At 46.9% G+C, this 7,164-nt stretch overlaps 1 long non-coding RNA gene and 1 other non-coding gene across 2 annotated transcripts in view; both read right to left on the reverse strand.

Annotated features, from left to right (window-relative positions):
- Positions 1 to 3,964: 3,964 nt before the first annotated feature.
- LOC108299886 overlaps positions 3,965 to 7,164 on the reverse strand; it is a 4,974-nt gene continuing 1,774 nt past the window's right edge. The window contains exons 3-4 of the long non-coding RNA XR_005199069.1: positions 6,291 to 6,489; positions 3,965 to 4,184 (exon numbers count right to left, since the gene is read on the reverse strand). This is a non-coding gene — a long non-coding RNA (uncharacterized LOC108299886). The remainder of the gene's footprint in view (positions 4,185 to 6,290; positions 6,490 to 7,164) is intronic.
- LOC119470236 lies at positions 6,585 to 6,651 on the reverse strand. Its single transcript, XR_005199118.1, has one exon. It is a non-coding gene; the product is annotated as a small nucleolar RNA SNORD52 (small nucleolar RNA).

The following is a 7,164-nucleotide window of genomic DNA, read 5'->3' on the forward strand; positions in this document are numbered from 1 at the left end:
AATACTAATGAAAAAGGAAGTACTACAATAAACAGATGGGCCTGAGATGCCAAAAACCAGGTACTCCTGTATGCCATTGGGCAGAGCTCATGATGGCTCTGTGGCTGTTCTGGCTGCATGTAACAAGCAAAGCAGGCTGGGCACAGTGGCTCACACCTGTAATTCCAGCATTTTGTGAGGCCAAGGCGGGCAGATCACAAGGTCAGGAGTTCGAGACCAGCCTGACCAACATAGTGAAACTCTGTCTCTACTAAAAATACAAAAAAATTAACCGGACATGGTAGCACACGTCTATAATCCCAGCTACTCAGGAGGCAGAGGCAGGAGAATCACTTAAACCTGGGTGGTGGAGGTTGCAGTGAGCCGAGATCATGCCACTGCACTCCAGCCTGGGTAACAGAGTGAGATTCTGTCTCAAAAAACAAAGAAAGCAGCTCTGGAGTTGGAGCATCTCATTCCATCCTTCAAATTTCAAAACTTCCTTTTCATATCACCTCTGATTTCTTTGCTCTGCATCATGGATTATTTCTCCTTCCAATTCACTAATTCTTCATTTAGTTGGTCTACTGTTTATCTTGCTTATTGTGTATCTTTTAGAGATGGGGGTCTTGCTATATTGCCCAGGCTGGTCTGGAACTCCTGGACTCAGGTGATCCTCCCATCTTGGCCTCCCAAAGTGCTGGGATTACAGGCATGAGCTTTACTACCCCCAAGCCATGTTTTTAAGATGCTAATATTTCAGATGTGCAAAAATACGGGAGGCCAGGCACATTACGCATGTACACATACTAGTACGTAATGTTTATATACTACCATGTGATGTAAACAAATGTTAATATTACATATCACCAGTATGTAAAATTACATGCTACCAGTTGCTGGTTTTGGTTAGTTTGGTTTTTTTCTTTTTTTTAAAGACAGTCTTGTTCTGTCACCAGGCTGGAGTGCAGTGGCGCAATCTCGGCTGCTCACTGCAACCTCTGCTTCCTGGTTCAAGCTATTCCTCTTCCTCAGTCTCCTGAGTAGCTGGGACCGTAGGTGCACACCACCATGCCTGGCTAACTTTTTTTTTTTTAGTAGAGATGGGGTTTCACCGTGTTGGCCAGGATGGTCTCCATCTCCTGACCTCCTGATCCACCCACCTCAGCCTCCCAAAGTCCTGGGATTACAGGCTTGAGCCAACACGCCTGGCTGGTTTTGGTTTTTTTGAGACAGAGTCTTGCTCTGTTGCCCAGGCTGGAGTGCAGTGGCACAATCTCGGCTCACTGCAACCTCCACTTCCCAGGTTCAAGCGATTCTCCTGCCTCAGTCACCAGAGTAGCAGGGATTACAGGCTTGCACCACCACCCTTGGCTAATTTTTGTATTTTTAGTAGAGACGGGGTTTCACCATGTTAGCCAGGTTGGTCTCGAACTCCTGGCCTCAAGTGATCTGCCTGCTCCAGCTTCCCAAAGTGCTAGGATTACAGGCGTGAGCCACTGTGCCCTGCCCCAAAATAGTTCAAAAAATTACGCCGGGCGCGGTGGCTCACGCTTGTAATCCCGGCACTTTGGGAGGCTCAGGTGGGTGGATCATGAGGTCAAGAGATCGAGACCATCCTGGTCAACATGGTGAAACCCCGTCTCTACTAAAACTACAAAAAATTAGCTGGGCATGGTGGCACGTGCCTGTAGTCCCAGCTACTTGGGAGGCTGAGGCAGAAGAATTGCTTGAACCTGGGAGGCGGAGGTTGCGGTGAGCCGAGATCGCGCCATTGCACTCCAGCCTGGGTAACAAGAGCAAAACTCCGTCTCCAAAAAAAAAAAAAAAAATTACATGTGTGCGCATATATATATATGTACACACACACATATATGCATTTTTGTTTTTGTTGTTGAGACAGTCTTGCTGTCACTAGGCACCAGGCTGGAGTGCAGGGGCACAATCTCGGCTCACTGCAACCTCAGCCTCCCTAGTAGCTGGGACTACAGGAACATGCCACCATACTCAGCTAATTTTTGTATTTTTTTTTATTTTTTATTTTTCAAAAAAGAAAGAGAGAAAGAAAAATAAAGAGAGGAAGAAAGAGGAAGAGGAAGAGAGAACAGAAGTGTTGCTTTACTGCCCAGGCTAGAATGCAGTCTAAAAATGGGTATTGAAAACCTCTTTTATACCAATAATTGTGCTTAATGGAGACAGAAAAAAATGAGGGAAGAAAATAACAAACAAGCAGCCAACCTTTTATTTTTTAGTAGAGACGGGATTTCACCATGTTGTGCAGATGGTCTTGATCTCTTGACCTTGTGAGCCACCCACCTTGGCCTCCCAAAGTGCTGGGATTACAGGTGTGAGCTGCAGCACCCGGACAATAATATATATATTTTTTAAGAGACGAGGTCTCGCTACATTGCCCAGGCTGGAGTGCAGTGGCTATTCACAGGCATGAACACACTACTAGTGATCAGCATGGGAGTTTTGACCTGCTCCGTTTCTGACCTGGGCCGGTTCACCCCTCTTTAGGCAACTGGTGGTCCCCCACTCCCAGGAGATCACCATATTGATGTCGAACTTAGTGTGGACACCCGATCAGCATAGCGCACTACAGCCCAGAACTTCTGGGTTCAAGCGATCCTCCCACCTCAGCCACCAAAGTAGCTGGGACTATAGGCACATGCCACCACAACCGGCCCAAAACAGTTTTTAAGATTATTTCTGGGCCCTAGAATTTCCTCACAGCCCAACTGATACAAATTCCGATCTGTGAGTTGTTGGTGCAGGTTTGGGTGTACCCCTAAAGCCTGACACTGTGACCCTGGCCAATGGGCAAACTTTACTCCCTGAACATTGACAAGAGAGCTCCAAGCAGCTCCTGGCTTTCTGTAGTGTGGCCAGGGTGGAGGGTAGATGAGGTCAGACAATGACAGAGCTAGCTAGATGGGGAGAACTTGCTGGGTGGTCCTTGTAAGATGGAGGCTTTTACTGAGTGAAATGGGAGGTATTGCAGGATCTTCAGAAGAGAAACATGACCTGACTCCTGATTTGGAAGGAACCTTCTGGCTGCTGTGTAGAGAGGCTGTAACAGGGCAAAGTGGAAGCCACGACACCAGGTGGGACAGTTGCAGGTGAGAGCCAAAGGTGGCTCCCACCAGGATGGCATAGCAGTAGAGGTGTGAGACACAGATCCTGATGTCATTTCTAAGGTAGAGACAGCATGATTTGTTGACAAATTAGATGTAGCACGTAAAAATAGGAAAGGAGTCAGGCAGATTCCAAAGGTCAGGACTAAACAATGGGCAGATGGCGGTGTCACCTGGAGGACCAGCACACTGGCCAGTGGGTAAGGATTCCTGTCTCCTATTCCAGTAGGGAGATAGGATGAGGCCAGGATGAGGCCAGGCCTTAGGAGGCTCACTGCCTGCAGTACCTAAAGTAGCAGGCTGCTCTTAGAGTAACTGTAAGCCAGGCAGGTCAGCTTGAAGGGCCAGGAAGCGAGACTGTTTAAAAATCTCTCATGCAGCCAGGTGCAGTGGCTTACTGGGAGGCAAGGTGGGTGGATCTCCCGTGGTCAGGAGTTCAAGACCAGCCAGGCCAACATGGTGAAATCTTCTCTCTACTAAAAATACAAAAATTAGCTGGGTGAGGTGACAGGTACCTGTAATACCAGCTACTCGGGAGGCTGAGGCAGGCGAATCGCTTGAACCCAAGAGGTAGAGGTTACAGCAAGTCAAGATTGCACCATTGCACTCCAGCCTTGGCAACAAAGGTGAAACTCTGCCTCAAAAAAAAAAACACCAAAAACCTCAATTGTCAAAAATGTCTACTCTAGTGTATTATATAAAATACTATGTCATCCAACCTAGAATCTCTAACATTAGGGTTAAGGTGGAGTACAGTCTAACTCTTAGCATTAACTCTGATAGGGCTTTACCTTTCACTTTCCTTAATCTTTTTGTATCATATAATTTTCACTGAGACCAATGTCTTATTTACTTTAAAATATTTTATTAGAATTACTTTGATAAAACCAGATACTTGTGTAAGACAAATATAGAAAGTAGAAGCTATCTACCTGAAGTGACCCCAAATTTCAAGCATTCTTCCCCCAGTAAGTTGACAGTTGATCACACAGGGTAATGCAGGAAAGTTTTAAGTTCTTAGGATATGCCCAGCACCAGGCAGAAGATATTCTTTTCGTCAGCAAATTCCTGAAAATTCATAAAGAGAACATTACAACCACATAGGATGCACCAATAAAAAAAAAGACATGCTACATGTCCCTTGTAGCAACACTGATGCAGCTGGAGGCCAGGATCCTCAGTGAATCACTGCAGAACAGAAAACCAAGTAACTATGTTCTCACGTTTAAGTGGGAGCTAAATGTTGGGTATACACAGGCATACGTCAGACACTGGGAGAGGGAATGGGGCAAAAGTTTAGTAACTGTTGGGTACTACACCTACTACCTGGGTGATGGGGGTAATCCTACCCCAAACCTCAGCATCATACAATACACTCATGTAACAAACTGCCCGTGTACCCCCTGAATCTATACTAAAAGTCAAGGCTGGGCATGGTAGCTCACGCCTGTTAATTCCAACGCTTTAGGAAGCCAAAGCAGGAGAATCACGTGAGCCAGGAGTTTGAGACAAGCCTGAGCAACATACTGGGACCCCGTATCTACAAATTATTTTTTTTGAGATGAAGTACTGCTCTGTCGCCCAGGGTGGAGTGCAATGGCATCATATCAGCTCAATGCAACCTCCACCTCCCGGGTTCAAGCGATTCTCCTGCCTCAGCCTCCCAAGTAGCTGGGATTACAGATGCCTGCCACCACTCCCAGCTAATTTTTGTATTTTTAGTAGAGACAGGGTTTTACCATGTTGGTATGGCTGGTCTCCAATACCTGCCCTCAGGTGATCAACCAGCCTCGGCCTCCCAAAGAGCAGGAATTACAGGCATGAGCCACCTAGCCCGTCCTCAAATTAAAAAAAAAAAAAATTTAGCTGGGATAGTGATGCATGCCTGTGGCCATCAGCTACTCCAAGGATGAAGTGAGATGAAAGCTTCCACTCAGGAGGTTACAGGTGCAGTGAGCTGTGACTGCACCACTGCACTCCAGCCTAGGTAACAGAGCCAAGACCTCATCTCAAAAAATAGAATAAAATTGGCCAGATGTTACAGCTCACACCTGTAATCCCAGCACTTTGGGAGGCCAAGATGGGCAGATCACCTGAGGTCAGGAGTTCAAGATCAGCCTGGCCAACATGGTGAAACTCTCTACTAAAAATACAAAAATTAGCTGGGTGTAGTGGCGCGTGCCTGTAATCTGTTACTTGGGCAGCTGAAGCAGGAGAATCACATGAACTTGGGAGGCGGAGGTTGCAATGAGCCAAGATTGCACAGCTGCACTCCAGCCTGGATGACAGAGCGATACAACGTCTCAAACCAAAAAAAAACAAACAAACAAAACAAAACAAAAAAAAAACACAATACATGTCGGGGCCGGCACAGTGGCTCACTGAGGCAGGAGCTGAAGACCAACCTGTACACAAAGTGAGACCCTGAACTCACGAATGGCTTAAGCACCATCTCCTTCCTGCTGTGCTCATGACAGTCAGTTCCTTGGAGATCAGGTTGCTTAAAAATGCGTGGCACCTCCCCGCCACTGCTACTTCTCTGGCCATGCTACAGACCTGCTTCCATCTGCATCTCATGCAATATAAAGTTTCTCGAGGTCTCCCCAGAGGCCAGCCAGATGCTAGCACTATGTTTCATGTATTACATACTGCAGAACCACAGCCAATTAAACCTCATCATAAGTAGCTGACCATAAAAACATGAAGCACAGGGCTGGGTGCGGTGGCTCACGCCTGTAATCCCAGCACTTTGAGAGGCCAAGGCGGTCAGATCACAAGGTCAGGAATCAAGGACCAGCCTGGCCAACATGGTTAAACTCCGGTCTCTACTAAAGAGACAAAAAATTAGTCAAGTGTGGTGGCAGGCACCTGTAATCCGAGCTACTCAGGAGGCTGAGACAGGAGAATTGCCTGAATCTGGGAGGCAGAGGTTGCAGTGAGCCAAGATCGCGCCACTGCACTCCAGTCTGGACACAGTGAAACTGTCTCAAGAGAAAAAAAAAAAAAAAAAAAAAAAAAAAAAAAAAAAAAAAAAAAAAAAAAAGAAGCACATGAGATTCCAGGCAGGATGGAGAGTATTATCAGGTGGTTTCAAAGATCCTCAGAGAAAAGCTCAGAGACTCTCTAACCAGATCACTACCACTCCAACTGAGAGCCAAAACGAAGGACACTCACCATAGCAACGAAGGAGATCAGGCATGGCTCTCCACCTCTCCCAGCCTGAAGGCCAGTCGCAGGAGTCACTATATAGGCGTGATAGCTATACAGCGCATCTCCCCGAAGGGGAAGGCTCCAAACCTTACGCCTTCACTCAGGCTAGTGCAGAATCTCTGTGAAGGGGCATTGTCCCTGGCTGGGGCTTCCAGAGCTCATTCTAACAAGGTGAAAACAAGACAATTTGAAAATAAACAGAATTATGGCCCTCCCATTGGCCCCCTCTTGGGTACCCAAGTATCCAGTCCCCTAAGTGAGTCAGAACTTAGTTTTGACATCATGACCAGCATCAGAGACTCTAGTCTGTGAGATCATCATTCCCAATTAGGGAGATCTGGATCAAGGGAAGCCCCTCTGGAAAGAGATCTACCACATTCAAAGAAAGCACAACAGTCCCAATATACAAGGGTCTAACAAATGAGTCCAGGGATGCATGTTAGAGAGGGAGAAGTAGAAAGTAATTTAAAACTGCAGAGAACAGCTCCACCGGGAGGCCCCACTGTACTCTCAGTTTACAGTAAAAATGAGTGAAGGAGTCAGGTTACCCAGCCTTCAACAAAAATACGGGAGTTTACTAAAAAGTAAAAACGCAGACTGGAAGCGGTGGCTCACGCCTGTAATCCAGCACTTTGGTAGACTGAGGCGGGGGATCACCTGAGGTCAGGAGACCAGCCTGACCAAAATTAGCAGAACGTGGTGGCAGTCGCTTGTAATCCCAGCAACTCAGGAGGATGAGGCAGCAGAATCTCCTGAACCCAGGAGGTGGAAGTTGCAGTGAGCCAAGATCATGCCACTGCACTCCAGCCTGGGCAAGAGCGAGGCTTAAAAAAAAAAA

Source organism: Cebus imitator, unplaced genomic scaffold, assembly GCF_001604975.1.
Source record: "Cebus imitator isolate Cc_AM_T3 unplaced genomic scaffold, Cebus_imitator-1.0 Scaffold24, whole genome shotgun sequence".
Taxonomy (NCBI): domain Eukaryota; kingdom Metazoa; phylum Chordata; class Mammalia; order Primates; family Cebidae; genus Cebus; species Cebus imitator.